At 28.5% G+C, this 23,273-nt stretch overlaps 3 non-coding genes across 3 annotated transcripts; all 3 read right to left on the bottom strand.

The window, feature by feature from the left end:
* Positions 1 to 20,484: 20,484 nt before the first annotated feature.
* Positions 20,485 to 20,556, bottom strand: TRNAD-GUC (transfer RNA aspartic acid (anticodon GUC)). The gene has a single exon. It is a non-coding gene; the product is annotated as a tRNA-Asp (tRNA).
* Positions 20,557 to 21,576: 1,020 nt separating this feature from the next.
* On the bottom strand, positions 21,577 to 21,648 carry TRNAD-GUC (transfer RNA aspartic acid (anticodon GUC)). The gene has a single exon. It is a non-coding gene; the product is annotated as a tRNA-Asp (tRNA).
* Positions 21,649 to 22,828: 1,180 nt separating this feature from the next.
* TRNAD-GUC (transfer RNA aspartic acid (anticodon GUC)) lies at positions 22,829 to 22,900 on the bottom strand. The gene has a single exon. It is a non-coding gene; the product is annotated as a tRNA-Asp (tRNA).
* Positions 22,901 to 23,273: the final 373 nt, after the last annotated feature.

Here is a 23,273-nt window from a genome sequence, read left to right as displayed (position 1 = left end):
ATTATTGAAAGATTCCTTACTTAAGTTTTATTAATTTGGATATTTTACGTACTTACTGTGTATTTCATATAAAAATAATATATTTCTTTTATTGAAAATCCTCTAGATTTGGAAAAAGGTCTACCCTGTACCTATACCAGTAAACTTTTTTCACGATTTTTCGTATGAGCGTAAAATCAACGGAAGTGATGATCTGACTTCGATATCCACGAACAAGATTAATTATAACAAAAAATAAATAAATGAATAATTCCCTAGGAAAATAACTGTCAAATTTATTCTCTAGGTAGAAAATAGTAAATCATTTCATTAAAATACAAATTTAATATCTAAACTTCTCTTTTAGTTCATTATTGCGTGTAGATATTTCATTAATAATTCTGTCATGATTTTAACATTATCAATTATTTTTCCAAATTTTACTGTTAAATTCAATTGTAAGTAGATAATGCCTATCTGAAAATTATAAAGAACTTACTATAACCATGAATAATTGTAATATTGGTTTGAATATTATTATGACGTAATTAAATAATTAGTTTTAACACGTTTAAACTGTACAGTATTTATTAACTATGATTTGAAACGTAAACAATTGAACATTTAAATAAACGTTTTTTTTAATTGTGTGTAGTTGAGTGATTTATTATTGAAGAGTTGGACATTTAAGACTTTTTAAGGCAAGGCGCCTAAAAACTTCAAGGATGTCGCAAAAAACTTCCACTTCTAGGTGACAGATTTAGTTATTTACCTTTCTTCTTTTGAATTGTCAAACATGCTGCTACAAGTCAAATGTAGCAATTACCTGTCGGAGAGACATGAATGAGCGGTCAGGTAAGGAGATGCGAGGCAGGTCAAATTCTATGCCAACTGTCTCCTTGGTTGGCATACACGTTGAGTCTCCTCATAGATGATTCTCAGATAAATATTTATTTATTTAAATAATTGCAGTATTTATTTTTTAAATTATTTTGAAAGGTTCTTTCTTGGTGATAATATAGAGCGATATTTTTATCAATGTGATAATGCCACCTCAGTGTTTACACAAGATTTGTTTTTATTATACCGGATGTTTTACAGGATTTCCTTAAATAATTTTTTTAAAAATTTTTCGAACCGTTTAAATCTTTGGTTGGGTGACTTTCAACGCTTACCTTGCAAATAAAAATGTTCTGATATATAGTTTATTTAAAAAGTAATCACGGTGTATTATATGAAAAATGAATATAAACACTTCTGAAACGTTAAGTTTTCTTTGACAAAAACAAATTCTACATCTAAAACTTTTATCAATTTTATTTCAAAATTTAACTTTTCACCTTAGAGTGCTACCAATGGGTAGTTTTTCTAGATGGCTGTATGATCTTACTTCAAATTTACTTGTTGTATTTTATGTACTGTTGTAAATGCCAATAAATAAATACAAAAAAAAAAAATGTTCACCTGTCAAATAGGTGTTACAAATAAACATTTTCAATGAACAAATAACCAACTTACAAGAGATTTTCCCATAATATTTTTTCAAAGGTGGATTTATTGACTTTTGATAAAACTCTCCTCAATTTTTATTTTTGTTATCCGTCCATCTTTTAAAAATGGTTTGGTGATTGGTGACAACGAATTATTTTTAAAGAATAATATAGAGGCTCCATTGATTTTTATGTACAGAAGAATTATTTAAAAAAATAATAACAATAATAATATTTTTATTTATTTATTTATTGCTATTTACAACTGTACAATATAATACATTTAGCAAATTTTATCTCAGTTAAAATGGAGTGATACAGGCGTGTAGAGAAACTACCCATTGGTAGCACTCTAAAATAATCAATTAAAAATCTCCTCATAAGTTGTATAAAAAATGATCGAATACAGTGATAAATAAAATCATTAAATCTGCTAAAGTGTATTTGATTTAAATTGTTATAATGCAACAATTTATTATTTTAGATAATTAGTAGAGGTATCTACTCGAAATGTATATTTTATTTTTTTTTATGAAGTGTCTTTTAGTATTTATACAATTTTTTCTATTGAAACTTAATTGAATAGCAAAAGGTTGACCTCTTGAAAGTAAATAAGAAGAACCATATATTTATTTACTTATTTTATCATTATTTTCTATTTATTTTTATTATTATTATTTTTTTAAAGTATGTGTTGCAAATAGATAGTTACAACCCTGATATCTATTTTGCGGTCTAAAGTTTTATTTCAAATTAATGTCTAAAATAATTTTTATTAAATTAGATTTTTTTTTATATTATTTATAAAAAAACTAAGGATCACTAAATTAAGTTTTAATTTTCAAATATTTTTGACTTATTCCATCGTTTTCAGAAGAATGAAATACTTTGAAATGTTTTTAAGTTAGTTTTGAATCGGAATTGTGATTTAGTTGTTTAGAAAGTATGTACCAATATTTTAAAAAATAACAAAGTTTCTAAATTTTTAACCGAATAGATATTAATTTAATTGGCATAAACTCAACATGAGACTGATTTAGAAAAATTCCGAATTTTTAAATTAGAATTTTATAATAAATAAAATATATTGTATGATGTTGACAGGTGACGACATTTTGCCGAAATCGAACACCTCAACGATAGGGTATTATTAAAAATCAAATAAGCATATTAAGGAAAATGACATGAATAATAATTTTATTATTTTTCTTAATGGCTCATAAATTAATTTGTGAAGTATTAGAATAATAATTTGTTTAAATTGTTTTGAAGTTTAATTAGAAATTAACGGGAGTTTACCTTTCATGCTTTCATACATTTAGATAACATTTGTTTATACTAATGTAATGCATTGACATAATTAGTTATTTTACATGTAAATGAAATATTTACGAGGGAATAGAAAGTTGGAAAATGTAGGAAAGAATATTCTAAGGTTACCTGTCGTAGAGGAAACCTAAATATACCCAACTAGGTATTTACGACCCAGCTTTAGACTGGTCTAACGGTGCAGCAATATATCACAAGCTGGAACCAATATCCGTGCAACCAAACTCAAACTATCAACCAGAGCAAGGGCGATGGGTTGTTACCCTCAATACCATTGTTCGTCGAGTGGACTTTCGGGTTGGAACCAGCGAAATGGCGATTCTAAACTAAAATGCACTTAAACATTTCACCCCAATTTTTTATTATCTAACGAAAAATATATACAGTCAAAATTGGTGACTTGTCAACCATAGTAAGGGAATTAAAAAATGAGGAATATTTCAGAAGAAACAAAAAATTCCTTTTTGAGTTATTTTAAATAAAAAAAAATTTTTTTCCTAGAATGGATCAGTTTTTACCTAGGCTATACAAGGGATACATTTAATGTAATTGAAATTTAAATATTGAAGTATTTAAGATAAAAGCCCCTGAAGTTCATTTTATTAAAAAAAAAACCTTAACTTTTCGCTTATTTTTCATTCGCATAACTCAATATCCTTATAACGTTTTACAACTAATAAACTTGACAGCTCTTTATTTAAACTAGATTAATTTTTTTTAAATTATGAGCCCTATATAGAGCTTTTTACGTTCAATAGTTTTTCAAGATTGATCCATTTTTCCTAAATGAAAAATTAATTTTTGTCGAATACAAAGGAAACTGCTGCTCCTACTTCTCAGTTGAGAACTAATAGACATTTGTACGTCGTTCTTGGAAGTAGTAGTTTCTATTTGCAAAAATATAAAATATTGATATTTCTTTATTTTAAAAAAAATGTTTACGTTTTGAAAAACTGTATTTTGGGAACTATTGAACATAAACAGCTCTATTAGAGCTCTTATTTTAGCAAATTTGCTCTACTTTAACACAATAACGCAAATTAGCACACTTTATCAACACTCTTTTTTTTTTTTTAGTGTTGCTGGTAGTTGTAAAGATATGGAGCTCCGGATTAAAAGTGAATTTTGAGTAATATTTTATTACTGCCATTATATTTTATACTCACTAACTATGGTTGGCTGAGTAACTATATGTAGTTTCATGTAAATATGTTAGTATATTCCGTTTTTTGTGTATATTTTATTTTTCATAACATCAACCTAAACATTTTTGCATGTACCCTACTTTCCTTTTCCTTATTAATGGAGGGTGCGAAAAAAAAAAAAAAAAAAAAAAAAAAATGTTAGTATATGTATAAGTACCGTGCACTTACCACTTTTTGCAAATTATATATTAGTTAAAAATTAGGATAAAATAACTTTTTTTTCTTTCTGTCTCTTGGACTAAAACAAGAAGCTTTAGTTTCTTGTGCAATTCTACAACAATATCGTAGTTCAAAAACTGATGTTGAAAGTTTAAAATAATTGACAATTTTTATCAATTATAATAAATTAGATTCATTATCCTCAACACTCTTTATTAATTTATTCTACTTCTATAGTCTGACGTATTGGCCAATTTGGTCATTACAAAGTATGATCAATTAAGGGCTTTAAATTAAATATTTTTATCAAAATCGTTATTCGGAATTAGAATACATTAATTTTTTATTTCGTGTGAGTTAAACCTGTGGGTCCATCTAGCTTCATAAATTGGATAAAAATCTGGCGGTCGAACCTGATTCTGACCAAATCACCTCCTTTCACAACCGTTGGTCTAGTAAGTACCTTACAAAGTACAGCACCCTTGACCGTTCATAGGTGGTAGTGGTACATATTTTATTTAATTTATTTTTTTTATTTCTCAGCCTCACATTAATCACTAAAATAATTACTGGCTATTATGCTCCAGTCTAATATACTATAGTTAATTAACATATAAATCATAATTTAATAAGGAAAATCATATTTATTGTTAATGAACTTGCTCCTTTTTATGTTTAATTACCCGTATTTTTCCATATTATTTAATATTAATTATTTTAATTGCAAATTTAATTACATTTTTCACACTAACTTATGAACACCATAAAAGGTTAAATAAAATCTAACACCAGGTTAGCCACATTATCATTATAATTCAAGCATTATTTTGTTTTCTAATTTCACTCGATTACATATGAAATATGTAGTAAGGGGAAGTAATGCGACCATGCAAAATTTAGAATCTGGGATTTCGCCTGAGATCCCCTGAGTCCAAAAATCCTAGTCTCACAAAATGATCTGTGTCTCTACGTGTGAGCAGCCTAGCTTGAAAGTGAAAAGACGCGTTAAACTGAAATTACATATTTAAGTAGGATTTATGCCTGGGATGTGACAGTAACTTCGATAAAATCAACTGACCTCAAGTGCAAAACTTTTCACATGTTTTTCGATTTTTTCAAAAACGACTAGAGATTTTGATTGAACTCGCCTTGTCAGTTTAGAGTCAAATGATCTTTGATATCAGCTAGGTCTTATCCATAATAGTCTGACAGGGCTTAAATATCGATTTTTAAAAATTCTTCCCCTAAAGAACTTTTATTTTATTTTATTTTTAAATTAATATTTCTTATTGTTATTAATAATAAACAATAACAATATAAAATAATTAAGAATTTTATAAATAACATAAGGAAAAAAAGGGGCATTCCATTGATAGGAAAAGTCCGAGACTACTCGAACTTTCCCGATTGCATTACGACGTTATCTTCATTACACTATTGTATATTTTTCAAGTACAAAATATATATTTGTTACTTCCATCTCTAAAAATTCTTAAATTCGATTTTTATAGCAACACTTAAATAAGAATTATTTGTTCATAATTTTCGATTTCCGTAATATTTAGATTTTTTTTTAAATCACAAAAATAACTATAAATTCTTCACGAGCCCACTAATCTGCACAATAATTTGGAAAGTTGTGCTCCACACCACATTTTATATTTTGTTATAAAAAATCACATTAAACTTAATTTTAAACATTCAACAAAATTTTAATTCTAAGACGAATATTAAAATATATTCGGGATATTTAGGGGCGAAGAAATCTTCCAGAGGCCAGGAATTATGGGTTTGATCTTTTCCAATTATCAATTATGATTAAGATGTGAGTCTAATATTGTATTCCAGTCGCACATACCTTCCGAGTGGCTATAAAATAATTAACAATTCTGCTGGAACGAATAGGTCATTAATATGGATAAAGTGCCAGATTTTGAAAATTAAAAAATAATAAAAAAATCAACACATATTATACTAAACTAAAAGTATATCTTATAAACAGAATTCTAATATCTCAGGAACTACGTGACGTATAGATGTCTATTAGCACTCAAATTAAAGTTAGTTTCATGTACTATAAAGTAGTTTATGACGTTTACCTTAGTAGGAATAGTAGTTCTCATGATATTTACTAAAATAAATTGATTTATAGTTGTTCGGACAATAAGTTTGATTTATGAAAAACTTTATTTCAGAAACCATAGGACGTACAGATGTCTGCTAGCAATCAAATCAAAGCTGGTTAAATTTACTATAAAATGGTTTATAACGTTTATCTTTGTAGGAGTAGTTTGTATAATGATATTTGACAAAATAAATTCACAAAATGTTAATTTCTAGTTAATCACATAAAATGTTTCCTTTTTGAAAAAATGTATCTCTAGATCCATAACAGACACATATGTCTGCCAGCACTCAAAATAAAGGAAATTTAACTTCTGATCTTTCAGTTCGTTCTGTACAACATTTTTATGAAATATTGCGTTTTAAAAAGCTATAACTCGAGCTCTATTAGGACTTACATTTTAGCGAATTTACTCCTCTTTGAATGATATTCTCTTTTATTTTCTATTGTTGTTGTTAGTTTTAACGATACAGAGATCCGAGTGAAAAATTAATTATTTTTAACTTTTTAAAACAACCACCATTTTTTATTCCCCCTACCTATGCCTATACTTGGCAGACTTATTAATTTTGACTTATGTTGCTTGTGTGAATTTCCTTACCTTTTTTCAAACTTTTTAAAAAAAATACAGCATACGGGATTGTTATCCTACAGTTTACAAAACTATTCACGCCAGAAGGAGAAGTTCGAATTTCCCTCTTAGCTGACCTTCCAAATCATCATGAACCATTATACCCAGAGATTGCAGGTGTATACCCTTGGACATTGCATACTTACCCCTCCTTCCACTTGTATGAGCTCGCAATTAGCAATAATTGCCGGCGGGCTGCAGCGAAGGGCTATCGGTCAGGTAATGGTTTTCATTCTGCAGCTGCTGGTCTAATCTCTTCCCACGAGGTCTTCTTCGCAAAGGGGAGAGCGCTATTGTTATCCCTATGGTGTAGGATAGGATTCCCTTTTGTTTATAAGATTATTATTTAAGATACACCATAAATATAAAAAAAAAAACACAGCATTAATATATAGTTATTTATTCGGTACACAAGAAAGTTCTTTATTTCCAATTTATTACAAAACGTTCTTATAAATTACTATCACTGAGAGGTGGCATAACCCTGTGTGAAGTGAAGCCAAAGAGTGGAGTATTGATGTTGCCCTTTAGGCGCTGGTTCACATTGAGGTAAATAGGTGAAACCGTGAAATATCGTTGAAAAAGTTCATTTAATCGTAAATTTGGAATAAATAGATTTCGTAGTTTCCAATAATTTAGTTCATCAACAATGAAAATACATTAAGTCGTTCTCCAGAAGCTCGTGCCTAAGCCCTATTCAACCTGACATATTTTCAATGTGAATAGTAAGGATCCTAAAATATATCTAATGTTACTGAAAAGTAGGAACTGGATTAAAATTTAATAAAGTAAATTTTCATTAAATTGATAATTTTGTCTATTAATGTTTTCTCAGAACAGTAAATGAGAAATGAATTAATTTGAAGAAAATCATCAATGTTTAAATTAAATCAATTTTATCCTATTTAAGTCTCATGCTTTGGCCAATTCGGCCAACCTTAAACAATTTTAAATAAAATTCGGCCAATGTTAAATAAAATTTCACATCCACATCAATTTTAAAAAAACTTTATGCAAGCCATTCTACTCAGGTCAATAATTTCAGTTAAAATGACCCAATTTTTGTCAATTTTTCATATTAATATTAGAACTTTTAGTCTCAGTCAATTTACGCAAGTATAGAAATTATTTGAAACAAATAAATAATTGTTTCTGATTATAATGGTGAAAGTTATTTATTAAACAGACAACAAAAGCATAAGACTTTGATTATTAATGTAACGTTGACCTTTTGCTTTTAAATATGAACGAACAGTTTTAATCAAATTATATTTGTTAACAATTTTGTATGAGGCAATAAAGGATCTATGTGATGCTCTGCCGCTCTGTTTTTTTATTCTTTAATAATAAGAAGGACTTAATATGTACCTCCACGAATCATGAAATATATAGTAAGGAGTATTGTCACACGACGGTTTAATATTTTAATTAATCACTTATTAATTTAACAGATAATGCATGTATGGCCTCTCCACTCACACGACTGTTTTTACTGCTGCCTAGAACTGTAAAAATAAAAATTCTAATAATAAAAAAGTTACTGAAAACTGACATTAATAAAAAAAAAAAAAATCAAAAACAAATTTTTGGTTAAACGTTAGGTTTAATTGATGGTCCAACTATGAATTGCAAGTAAGTCTCTCTGTTGCCCCCGCTCCTGTACCAACATGCCTTCAGATCCCTACAAGCTGGCTTTTTTGGCTTCACCTGGACTTATAGATTAGTCTTCCAATTATAAACCTTTCACTAAGCTTTGGGCATGTGGAGTTAATCTTTTGTAATCCTAGCTATATGGTGTGTTTTTTGGGCTCTATAAGGATTGTATCATCTCCTCGTACATAAGGATACAGAGGCTTAAATAGCTTAGCCATATAATGATGATGAGCGAGGAAAGAGTGGCTCGTAAACTGTACAATTACGTTCCGGATGGTGTGCGGCAACGTGGTAGGCCGAAGGCCCGATGGAGGGATGCTGTGAAGCGGGATCTGCGACAACTGAGGATCCCAGTTACCCTTACTAGAAGACAGAGAAAGATGGTTGACGGCCGTTGTGGAGGCCTAGGGCAGCTTCGTGCGCCTGTTGTGCTAGTAAAAGAAGGAGCTTTGGTATCCCAAATCCATGATTGTCCATTATGATGATCCATTATTGATGAATCCATAATGTCACTAATAACATAAATTCAAACAGAAAAGAACACAATGTGCCACAAATTACATATTGGGCCAAAAATAAATTTGTATTTTGGAGATAAAGAAGAATAATATGTCCATGTTAAACTAAGCGTTTTGACACATTTTTATTTAATTGGTTTTAATTTAGCCGTAGGTAAAGATTACTGTCTCTTAGAAAAATTGTAAGGGAGCTGAACAGAACATAAGTACACTTTTATTCAGAGGGAAAATCAGTCCAAATTAATCTCCAGTGAAGTCTGAGGATTAGAGCTGTTATTTCTTTGCCTAGATTTACAGTTAACTACGTCTCTTTGAGGGGGGGGGTTTAGATATATAATTAGGTGAGGAATATCTGTTCTAACAGCTTTCTTGTAACGTTAGAGTCTATTTCGAGTTATGTATAAAATGAATGTCAATGTAATACGTGTTGAGTGTTCCTATGCGTTCATTCTGCTAGGCGTAAGGCTTGGCAGCAAACGCATTTCCAACGACGAGTCGCCGTCAGTTTTTGTTACACAAGCTAATCATAGGGACTGCAATATGGGCACAGCTACATTTTTTCACACCACGATAAAAGTGTAGCACTGGTGTTCGACCACTGATAACGACCCATGCTACACGCAGAATTCAAGTTCCTTTAATAAAGATAGGATATGGAATGTAAAATATCATTTATATTTGCTCTTAACTGAGCATATTTGCATAGAAATTTTAGTATTCCAAAACTAATACTAATACTAAAACTAAAGTATTTTTTTTATAAAATAAAAATAATGATATTATAAATATATGGTTTTCTGATGTTTGTAAATTTTCAAATATATTTTATTTATGTATTGACACGACAAAATGTCGAAAGTATCGTATTTACCTAATAGTACAAGAATCAGGTGGAAAAAAGTCAGTTATTTCACGCTAATTTTTTATTACTTTAAAAAAACTACGTGTAATTACTTGTCAAAATTAAATAAACTACGTATAATTATTCGTCAAAAGGTTAGGGAGATTACAAAATGTTGGCTGTTTCAAGAAAATAATTTTTCATTTAGAGCTCTATATCTTTGAAACTACCTGTTTTGGGGGATCTCGAGGCGAAATTAAAACGTTTGATGAATTCCTATGTATGATTCATCTTCGGGATCCCAAGGGACGCCTCTGTTTTTTTATGCAGAGTTGAAGTGGCTTTATCCTTCCTACCGTCGTAAGTATTTCCTCGCATCCTTCATCTTCCAAGTCATCCAATCCCCCCGTTCTTCATACATCTCCGAGCTCCTTCAATTCAAATCGTCTATTCGTTTCCGTAATACCCGTTTCCGGTCTTCAGATTTATACACAAGGGCCCACCGAACCGCTGCTTTCGATAGATCGTTACCCGATCCTCATCCTTATGGAACCCCATCCTTTCCAACATCCGTTGCTCCAATACCCTCCCTACCTTTAAATCCCGCCTGTTCAATAATTTCGTATCCTCTCAGACTCTATAAAATTGCAGATTAATATAATTGTAAATATGTATATTAACTATTATATCATTCTTAATTATTTTTACATCGTTTTCTTTTCTCTTTTTTATTTATTCATCTTTATTGTTCAACTGATAAAAATGAGAAAGTAACTATTTATATTTCTTTGTATTTTTGTTTAAGTATCTCTGAGGCTCCTCAGCCTTCATCTGTCGATTTCTCTGTATTAGTCTAAAGGGACTCGTCCCAGAATAAATAAGTAATATTATTATTATTTAAATTCACTTCTAATCATAAAAACTTCTGATTTTTCAGTAAATATTCCATAAAATATGTAGCTTTTAAAAAACTGTATCTCATGAACTTTTGAACGTAAATAGCTTTACTAAGGCTCATATTTTAGCAAATTTACTCTAATTTTAATTTTGTTCTATAATGATTTCTAGTGGTGTAGATAATTTCAAAGATGTTCTTCACTTTGTGTAAATAATATAAAAAATTGTATTTATTATTTCGTACTTATGGAGCATAATCGTTTAACTGATCAGATGTATATAATTCTATTACTTCAGTTTTACATTCTTTTGATATTTATCCCTTCTTAACGGACACCACTGTATAACGAAAATAATATTTATGGGTGACCGTTATGCGTGTGTTTTACTGTATTAACATTTGCTACCGTATATTTTATAAAGTTATCGTGCTAGGAGAATAATATTATGAATAGAATAAGAAGAGAAGAGAGAGCGGAGAAGATAGGCCGGTGGCATTCCAAAGGCAATTGGCTGCAATAAATGTCAATAAAGACTAACTGGTCTTGGCTCACAATGAGATTAGTTAAAACACACCTCCATGTTTTCGATGTTGCTATCTTTATAGCCTCTTTCCTTATTATTAATGCTCTCTCTATTTTATCGATATTTTATCTGGATCTTATGGAATTATATATTTTATGCTAATGTGGTCCTTGTAAAACTATTATATTATATGTCCATCCCGTGAAACAACTATTGCATTTTAGTCTAGCTGAGATATCCTCTTTTCTTCTTTATTTTTTTTTATATCTGAACATATGCCGATATTCACCAACCATTTATGTACCGAGATATAAGGGATCTTAATCTGCGCCCTTTAGTCCAGGAATGTAATGTATAAAATCTAGCTCTTAAAATATATTTTTTAAATAATTTTATAAATTAGTTTTAATCGTACTCAACCCGGTAACGCTCTTCTATCAGTCCAAAAACTTTGACTGATTAGGTAATTCATTTAATTAAGTAACAAATTAGATATGTTTGCTTGTTATCATTGATAACAAGTGTAACAGGTTAAAAAAGTGAAAAAAAAAAAGAAAAGAAAATTCAACATCGAATGATCGCCATAAATCAATTAGGACAAGAGCCCAAGAGGCGAAAAAAGGCAGTTATTTCTCCCCAATTTTTGATTAATTAATTGAAAACTATGTATAATCACTAGTCAAAATTGATGAGTCTGCCAAGTATAGTTAGGGAGAATAAAATTTATGTTCAATGGTTCTCGAGATATAGCTTTTTAAAAAGCAACATTTCATAAAAATGTTGTATAGAACGTACTGAAATATTAGTAGTTAGTTAATTTATTTCGAGAAATCTATAATCTCCGGAACTATGTGACGTATAGATGTCTATTAGCACTCAAATTAAAGCTAGTTTAAAGTTTCGTAGGAGTAGTAGTTTTTCAAAAATCCAAATTCACACAAGCAACATAAGTCAAAATTAATGAGTCTGCCAAGTAAAAGTTGGGGAAATAAAAAATGGCGGCTGTTTTAAAAAGTTAAAAATAATTAATTTTCTATTCGGAGCTCTATATCGTTAAAACTAACAACAAAAATAGAAAAGCTAAGAGAGTAACATTTAAAGAAGAGTAAATTTGCTAAAATGTAATCCCTAATAGAGCTACGTACGTTTAATAGTTATATATACTCGAGAAATAGCTTTTTAAAAATCAATATTTCATAAAAATGTTGTACAGAACGTACTGATAGATCAGAAGTTAAATTTCCTTTATTTTGAGTGCTAGCAGACATATGTGTCTCTTATGGGTCTAGAGATACATTTTTCAAAAAGCAAACATTTCATATGAATAACTAGAAATTAATATTTTGCGAATTTATTTTGTCAAATATCATAAAAACTACTACTTCTACAAAGATAAACGTTATAAACCATTTTATAGTAAAGTTAACCAGCTTTAATTTGATTGCTAGCTAACATCTGTACGTCCTATGATTTCTGAAATAAAGTTTTTCATAAATCAAACTTATTGTCCGAACAACTATAAATCAATTTATTTTAGCAAATATCATGAAAACTCCTATTCCTACGATGGTAAAGGTCATAAACTATTTTATAGTATATTAAACTAGCTTTAATTTAAGTGCTAATAGACATCTATACGTCACATAGTTCATGAGATATAGATTTCTCAAAATAAATTAACTAACTACTGATATTTCAGTATATTTATATGAAATGTTGCTTTTTAAAAAGCTATATTTTGAGAACTATTGGACGTAAATAGCTCTATTAGTGCTAATATTTCAGAAAATTTACTCTTCTTTAAATAATGTTCTTTTAGATTTTCTAGTGTTGTTGGTAGTTTTTAAGATATAGAGCTCCGAATGAAAAATTAATGTTTTTTTAAGGTTTTCAAACAGCCACCATTTTTTATTCTCCCTACCTATACTTGGCAGATTCATTAGTTTTGACTAGTAATTATTCATAGTTTTCATTAAAGTAATAAAAAAGTGGGGTGAGATAACTGCCTTTTTTTCTTACCGGCTCTTGTACTAAATAGTTCACTTTACGAACGCAAGTAAACCACCTTCTTGCATAAAGAAGGGCACTTCAGATCAGCGTCAATAATCGAGGACCAACAAGAGCAAGTGATTTACGATTATATCACTGAATTATTAATTTATCGTATACAATTGAGAAAAAAAATCATATTCTTTAATTTCATAATTAACTTTATCGATAAGGTACCCCAGTAAGGAGCTATAGCGAACATAAATAAAATACTTAATTCGTTATTTTATCAAATTAATTATGACTGTAAATTTTGGCAATTCACCCCAATAAATTGTAGTGATTTACTTAGTCAAAGTAAATCTGGTAATACTGCAGGAGTTATTGGTTATAAACCTAAAAATGTGGGTCAGAAATTTTGAATAATCTACCATATTAGGCCTACGGATCTCTAGGGAGTGGTATTCGTTATACCATCGTGTTTTGCAAACAGTTTTACATAGAATCCATTAAAATAAACTAGTTAACAATTAATTCCAGCTTAACTTGCAATCATACCTGAACGAAAGTGTCCCAAATATAATAGGCAACTTAGTTAATCATTGACATAATTAATAGTCATGTCAATTCAACAAAATGTTTAACCTTACCATCTCAAATTATGTTCAAATTTTGTATAGGAAAAATGTGAAATATTTCTGAGATATGTCCACGCGTTTTTTCAATAGCTTTTATCACATTTGCATATGAATCTAGATTTTGCACATGAAAGTTTGCCCGAACAACTATACATCAATTTATTTTAGCAAATATCAGAAAAACTACGACTCCGGTGAATATACGTGTCATAAACAACTTTATAGTACGTTTAACTAGCTTTAATTTGAGTGCTGGCAGGTATCTGTGTGTAATATGTTTTTGATATATAGATTTATCAAAATAAATTCTCTAATTTCTGATTTTCAGTGCATTTTTTATGAAATATTTCTTTTTTTAAAGCTATATCTTGGAAACTATTGAGCGTAAATAGCTCTATTTGGGCTCATATTTTAGAAAATTTACTTTACTTTAAATGATGTTCTCTTAAGTTTTCTGGTATCGTTGTTAGTTTTAATGATATAGAGCTCTGAATAAAAAAGTTTTATTTTTTTCACATTTTGAAAAAGCAGCCATTTTTTATTCCCCCTACTTATACTTGGCAGACTCATCAATTTTGACTAGTAATAGTTTTTATTAAACTAATCGAAAATTTGGGTGAAATAAATGTATTTTTTTCTACTATTGGGCTCTTGTACTAATAACTCTAGCTTAAAATATGGGATTTCTGTAGCATTCCAAAACTTGTTCTCTGTTTAACCAATTAATGGTGAATAAACAGTGATTAAAAATTAATAATTGTAAAAAAAGTCAATAAAATTTTTCTAAGTCTATATCTATACAACACCCATACAGAATTTGAACAAAATCATGGTAAGATTCAAACGTGTGTTGAATTGATGTGGAATGACCTGACTACCAAATTATGTTACATCTTTCACGATGTACCTAGTCCCTTAGGGAAATCTTAATGATTCTATAAATGACAACCATTTATAGTATTTATTAGTATTTATAGTTTATAGTTATACATTTATAGTACGTAGTATTATATATGGCACTATTGTATATGGTGAACGGTTATTTAATAATGATCATATTTAAAATACAGCTTTCTAAATGGTCTTCATCATTGCTCACTTCCCTCGAAGATTATATTTTCGTGTTCAACAACGAAAGCAGATGGATGGATCATCATATAGTTACCGGAACCGGTGTAACTTGAAACTTCCTGTACTAAGGAGGACATCTATTGTCTTAACTATGGTCGTTCGTATCCGCTCCTTGTGGTATTTCCGGTTGCAAGATATTAATTATTGTTCCTCATTAGTTAACTGAGCTTTAACTGCCTGGAAGATAGGTTATTTAAAGAATTCCAGTCTCAGCATACATCGAAGGAACATGGCCATTGATTTGGTCTCAACCACACACAAATATTATATCAAACTTAAAAAGTAAAATATATTTCGATATAATTGAAAAACTAATAATCCAAGAATCATGCTTACTTTTGATTTCCCACAAAAAATATCTAATTTAGTTTTATACCGTTTTGAGTCTTAACTCCTCAGCTCATTATCATAGAAAAACATCTGACAGCTCAGAAGAAATAATATTTCCTCCGATAAATACTTATTTAAGAAATTTCATTTACTCATAATTCTAATGTTCATAATTATTAATTGTAAGTATGTCAATGTTTTTAGATGTGTCAATTTTAAGAAAAAAAATCTACTATTTGTCGTTCTGCTTAAGGTGATTTAAATTCTGAAACTGTCAGCTTGTGCTTATAAAATTAAATATAGAAAAACATTAATTCCATAGAAAGTTGTAGAAAGCTGTGATAATAACAATGCAATAGAAAGTAGTATAGAAAAAGGCGAATAAAAAAATAAAAAGTCTTTAAAAACCTTATGTCACTAAACAAAACTCACAGTGAAATATTACTACTACAGGCAGTACACGTATTTAGTTCAGATAACGTTCTTTTCGAAAGTGACTGGTGAATTTTGATTTTTAAATCGAGGCTTATTCGATATCTTTGTCAAATATCTTTAAAAAATACTTCTTATTTCATTTAGCATTAACTTTTTAATGCTAGTTAATATTCATTAACTTTTTTCATTAAAAAATTTCTTTTCCAAAATAATTTTTACTAAAGATGATTATGATGATAAGAATCGCAGTAGATGCCCCTCGGCTTATAAGAAATAATCAATTGAATCTTGATCTACAATTGGAGTCAACATATGAATTCATAAAGAACTTGTTTTTGCTTGTCCATTTTTTATGTATCTGGGTGCAAACTTTCTTTTTCCCAACACTTATGAGATTTTCCCAGGTGGGATGTTCCCTTCAATAATATGTTTTTATTGCCCAATAGTTTTATTGTTGAGTATTCTCTCAACCATAGGCTTTCTCATTTTCTAATTTTCTATATGAATATTAAACATCAGAAAACTGGCCCCGTTCTTTATATACCTTTAGCTGTTCTAATTATGCAGAGAATTAACCAATTTCTCCCTCACACATTCGAGTTTTTATCACTCTGATATTATTTATATCATAATTTATTTTACATCTGAATCATATGCGTCGTAATTTAAAAATAGTGTCGAATGCCGAAATTTCTATTCATAACATTAATGATGAAAACCATTGATAACTATCATAAATTTATAAAACAATTATCCTGTCGTTTAGGTTTCATTTAAACTTATTTAATTTTTTATTATCATAATAATCAGTTTTGTGACATAGATGCAGGAAAGAGTACATTCGAATTAGGATTTCTAAAAATTTGCAATTCTGTATTGGGGTCGTGGAAGGAATGTACTTTTCTGAATATGAGTATTATGAAACGACCTAAAACGAAAAACATGTACTACAGATAAGGATAGGTCAACATTTTTTTTTTCAGAATAAAACTGAAGGCAGTCTGAATACCTTTGTTGTTTATTCCATATTTTTTTTACAGCTCTGGATGATTTTATGAAAGGATTGGTTAGTTTCGAATAGATCGCGCAAGAGGTAAAAGTGTTTATAAAATTTCAAGCAATTAGAAAATAAAAATAATAATAAATTAAAAAAAAATAAATTAAATAAATACTTAAGTAATTCAGGATTAAAATCATGTTCAGAATTTAGGTTAAGGAAGTTAAACTTAGTGCATTAAGAAGTTAGAAATATAAGTATGTATGGTATTCTGTTAATACGATCTTTTTTTTTTTTTTTTTTTTTTCCATCTCGGGATGATTTTATGAAAGTTAATTTTGAATAGATCACGCAAGTGGTGATCGAATTTGATTGATGAAATTTCAAGCAATTACAAAATTAAAAATAATAATAAATTAAAAAAAATAAATGTTAAAGTAATTCAGGATTAAAATCATGTTCAGAAGTTTATTTTTTATTTTAAAGACATATTCAGAGATTGTAATTGATTTATGATTTTGGAAATAATGTTTAGTTTTTTCCGGATGAATTTCTATTAATTTTTTTATAATTAAAACATTTTAGGGATAATAATAAGTCAAAATAATGATTAATTAAATAAATGGATTTAGTTAAAGTTAGGTGCCCAAGTAAGTTAACTTTTGTGCATTGAGAAGTTAAAAATAAAAGTAGGTATGGCATTATGTTAAAAAAAAATTAGAAAAAAAATTAAAAAAAAAAAAAAAATTAAAAAAATTTTTTTTTTTGCATGTTAGTTCAGATTATGAATTTTATATTTTATTTTATTAATTCTTTTAACCAATGAAAATTGGTTATTTATAACAGCTTTATTAAGTCGTATGTCCTAATAAATAAATTGTTATTTAGAATTAAATTTAAATAAAAAAAAAAAAATGAAAATTCACCTTTTATATTTCTTATGAAAACAATAAAAACTGTTTTAAATAACTAACAGATTTAATGATGAAAATAAGTTCTTCAGTTTTGGAAATAACCTGAGTTATTTACTATAGTTAATAATAATAGTTCTTTTTAAAGGAGGGTTTAATTCTATTAATACAAAACAAATTTGTGGGGTTATTATTTTTTTTTTTATGTGATACACTACAAATACTTTTACGAAGTAAGATAAAATCTGTGGATTTTAAATATATCACAACACTACTTAAATTCTCGAAACATATACATTTTTTACGACAACTTTTGTCGTAATAAATAAATTGTAACTTGGAATTCAATGAAAAAAAGAATTAAAAAATCTTTCGTATTTTATTGATAAACAATAAAAATGACTGAAAATCATTAACTGATTAAAATAAGTTCACCAATTAAGGAAGTAAACTAGATTATTTTTTATAAATAATAATAACTATAAATTTCTTTATAGAGTTGGATTATGTTAAAAGCTAATATTCAACCTAACAATTAAAAATATTTGTTATACCCAAGACCCCACAATTAATTTTATAATGTGAAATAAAACTTTTGGGTGTAATACTTAGAACATCAATTCTTTGTAAAAAAAACTTTTTAGATTTTTTTTTTCTGAATTAGACCAATCTCGAATTAAAAAAAAAACTTCATATCCCATACTGGTGTAATAGATTTTTATTTATATCAAATTCCAATTAAAAATTATCAATAAAGATCATGATAATATTAAAATATAAGTAGTGGGTTGTATTTTATTGGGTGAGCATGGAATGGATAACTAATTCTAGTTTGATATTCCCAGAATAGTATGAATTATGACAAATGCATCTTATTTTATTTATTTTTCTTAATAAATGCAAATTAGTATAATAGCGTAATTAAAACTTTTGTCTAACTATTAAATAATTATAATTTAGAATTCAATGAAACAGTGAATACAAAAAAAAAAAAGAATCTTTCATATTTCATAGAAAAAACAATAAAAATTAATAAAAATCATTTGCTGATTAAAATAAGTTCTTCAATTGAGAAAGTAAAGTAAATTGTTTTTTATAAATAATAATAACAATAGATTTCTTTGAAGGGTTGGATTACGTTAACAGCAAACCTTCAACTTATATACCTATAATAAAAATATTTTTTATATGTTAAACTCACAATTACTTTTATAATGTGAAATAAAACTTTTGGGTGTAAAGCTATTTAAATGGTTAGAACATCGTATTGAAGAAAGGCTATTTGAAAATTTTTCCTGAATTGGACCAACCTCGAGTAAAAAAAAAACTTCATATCCCATACTGATGTAATAAATTTTTATTTATTTTAAATCCCAATTAAAATTATATATAAAGAGTATAAATATAAAAATATATATAGTTGGCTGTATTTCGTTGAGCGAGCTTGGAATGGATAACTAATTCTAGATTGGTTTGTCTTAAATGTGAAGATGCTATTATTTTCTAGTACTGGTGTCAGAGTCATCCTTTCCTGGAGATACTACCAGAATTATCATCTTTTTTATTGTAAAAATAAGTTTTTTTCTTCAATAAATTATCATTTAAAAATTATTTATAATTACTAATGATTAGCTATTTATAAGATTTTAAAGATTTGTGAAACGAAAGAAGAAAATGAATGTTATTCTGTGTAAAATCTGTGCTATGAATGAGCATATGATATGAGCGCTACCAGCTCAAAGTTGCTTTGATGATTTTAAGTTAGTTATAATCCAATATTGTGATATCTTCGGAATGTTATGATATCTCAACCTACCCGAAAGAGGTTTCCGACCCTGCCGTACACAATAGATATGATAACAAGGAGCTATTATTGGAAATTCATTGGACCAAATGAGGAAATAACAGTCCAGCTGGAGGTGACAGCCATAGACTGGTTTCGAAAGTAGTCACACGTTTTCTAATGTTCAAAACGTTTATATATCTCCTGTTAACTTGCTTAGCCGGTTTACAGCAGACAAATTGGACAAAGTGACAGTGTTAATACCACTGTGTTTAGAGTCACTATTATATAGCACACTGAATGGGCTTTATTCTTTTTTACGATTTAGTAATATTTTTAGATCTCAGTGATTGAGTTGCGAGTGGGTCGCAAGCTAATCGGTGACAAGAAAATCTATAAAACTTTTTTTTTTGTACCTTTGAGGTTCTCACCTCTTAAATAAAATGAATTTATATTTACCAATTTATCCTCATACAAGACAGGAAACTGCTCGTCGATTCCGACTATTACAATATTTACTAGACAAACTGTCTAAACTTCCAATCCATTACAAATTGCTGATATATATGACTATAATAAGATACAGAGTTGAACTTGGGGGCTCTACTAAACCATCGATTTCCTCTCGTATCCAATCCTTACAGTCCAAAATCCTTAATGTTCCTTACTTTGCCACAGATCAAGTCATCCATCATGAAATCGATTAAAGAAAATAATATATTACTGATGCAAAATTATGAAAGGAAAGGAAAATACAGAATTAACGTTCCTGACCTAGGGTTTTCGTCCCCATGAAAGGAATCTCGATGTCTGTTATGATGTGACTAACATTTTAATAACTATGTACGGGATTATAAACATCATAAATAAAACCCATACAGTTACTTAGAAATTGAATGACGAAAATAAAAATGCAACCTCCCCGGCGGGGAATCGAACCCCGGTCTCCCGCGTGACAGGCGGGGATACTTACCACTATACTACCGAGGACCACATATTAGTTATAGTACTAAACATATATTGAATCTGTAAAATTAACGAGTTGAAATTCTTTGTGAAGATTTTGATAAATTAAAAAAAAATACTCAAACAACTTAAACAATTTACAGCTAATATTTTATTACTTTTGGAAAAAAATATTTATCACTTGAAAATCCTTCTTTTGTTGTTGTTGTTTGTTGCTTAAAGGCGTAAAACCCTCTGGTCATCAACGCCTATGGCATGATAAAAGTAAAAAATAAATAAATAAAAAATAGAAAAAATAATTATAAAAAAAAAAAATAAACAAAAAACATAAAAATCGAAGAGGAGTTATAATTTATAAAGAAGGCGATGTGCTTTTAAAAATTCAAATACTCTTTTAATTTTAGCTTCCTCATCTGCCAGAGTTTCGGATAAATTTGGGGTCAGTCCTATCCTGTTTATTGTTGGCAAATAGTGAGCACACTCTTCAAAAATATGTCTAATAGTAAGAATGGACTGACAATAGTTGCACGTTGGAGGTGGGAGTTTTCTGATCAGGTGAGAGTGCGTGAGGAGAATATGACCTTTTTTTTTTTCAAGTTATCCATTTTAATAGGAATTACAAAATTATTACGTAAAATAGTATAAATAAATTTTAAACAATAAATTAAGTTAGAACAATAACTTAGATAAAAAATTATTTATTCATCATTCTTTACATTTGTGCAATCCTTATCAGAAAATTAAGTTAATTTTTTACATTATTTATGTAATTTATTTTTTAAAGGAAATTTTATTTCAAACATTGATAGTCCGATAATTGTAACAAAAAAATATTTGTTTTTAACTTTACATAATGTTTTATAATTATCAGATTAGTAAAGATTTAAATATGATAAGAGTTCAATGAGTAATTTAAATTAAAGAAATTAAAATTCTTTATTTATGGAAAAAATTAAGAAGATACAAATAACATTAATATTAATTTTGGTAATAAAAATTTATGGATATTATTTATATAATTATTAAAAAAATAAAAAAATTTATCTCCCCGGCGGGGAATCGAACCCCGGTCTCCCGCGTGACAGGCGGGGATACTTACCACTATACTACCGAGGACTACATAATGTACTCAAAACGTATGAAAAATACGCAACATCTAATAACTCAAAAATTCACAAGTATTGAAAGAATAAACTGCAAAATGGCATTTAAAATTGACTGGGTTATATTGAATTAATTCAAACATAAGCTTTATAGATTTAAAATCAGGATATTTTAAAGTAGGAAATTAGGCAAAAAAAATTTAATAGTATAATAAACTTCATAAGTCGAGAATACATCTTTATTATCTCTGCTTTGGTTGAATAGTGTTACATCTGACAAAAAAAAGTTAACAAATATTTTCATTATACACATTTTTTAAAAACTTAGTTAAGAAAACAGAATATAAAACTAAATAAACTCTAATTAATAAAGCTCTAAGATTATATGAAATAATAAATTATCGATTGAGATTTCCATAGAGTTAGTCGTAATGAAAAATCAATTAAAAATAAAGATGATCCTGCTAATAAAAAGTGATGAATGGTAAGGAAAATATAGAACCAATGTGCCAGACCTGTGGCCTTCATTGCGATCTGTTATAAGCCTCGATGCTATTTATGAGGTAACTAATATTTTAATAACTATGTTCGGGATTATAAACATCTTAATAATACCCATACAGTTACTTATAAATTGAATTAACAGAAATAAAAAAATTACCTCCCCGATGGAATCGAACCCCGGTCTCCCACGTGACAGGCGGATACTTACCACTATACTACCGATGAGTACGTATACAATACACAAACATATCTTCAATCTGCCAATTTAATTAGTGATTATCATTAATGACTGAAACCTACTAATTAGTAAAAAAAAAACTAAAATGTCAATAGTTGTATTGATTAAAAAACAGCCAATTGACGACGGGAGTAAATATAATTAAATAACCACATCTTATTATGAATCACTACGATGATAAGCATAATAAATTGTCAAAATGGTTCATTTAATTTGTTATACTTAAAATTGATTAAAGGAAAAAAGATACTACTGATGTTAAGTTATGAAACGAAAGGAAAATATAGAACTAACGTGTCCGACCTGAGGTTTTCATGGGGAGCTTTTAGGAGTGTATATGTCTATTATGATGTCACTGACATTTTAATAACAATGTTCGGGATTATAAACATTATAAATAATATCAATACAGCTACTTATAAATTGAATTAACGAAAATAAAAAAAATTACCTCCCCGGCGGGGAATCGAACCCCGGTCTCCCGCGTGACAGGCGGGGATACTTACCACTATACTACCGAGGACCACATATACTAGCCACAAACATATGTTCAATTTACCAATTTAATTAGTGATTAACATTAATGAGTGATAATCCTGTTATTAGTGATAAACTTCTAATTAGTAGGTTTCATTAACATTCTTGTGATCTATAGCATCAAACTGTTGAATAGAATGATGTAAGACTAGATGAATACATTATTTAATTTATACCATTACGACTGAAGTTGATTTTTCACATTTTGAAGGGATGGACATTAATTTCATTTATACCAATAAGAGACTTTGCTATTGGTGGGGCCGTAATTTAAAAACTTAGAAGTTTGAGATTTGAGAATATACCAGGGCATTCAAAAAGTCCTGTCGTTTTTCGTTTGTTCGTTGTTTATTTTGATT

Source organism: Halyomorpha halys, unplaced genomic scaffold (assembly GCF_000696795.3).
Source record: "Halyomorpha halys isolate HHAL.00 unplaced genomic scaffold, Hhal_1.1 Scaffold455.1, whole genome shotgun sequence".
Classification (NCBI taxonomy): domain Eukaryota; kingdom Metazoa; phylum Arthropoda; class Insecta; order Hemiptera; family Pentatomidae; genus Halyomorpha; species Halyomorpha halys.
The sequence above is the reverse complement of the archived record's forward strand: the minus strand, read 5'-3'. Positions and strand labels throughout refer to the sequence as shown.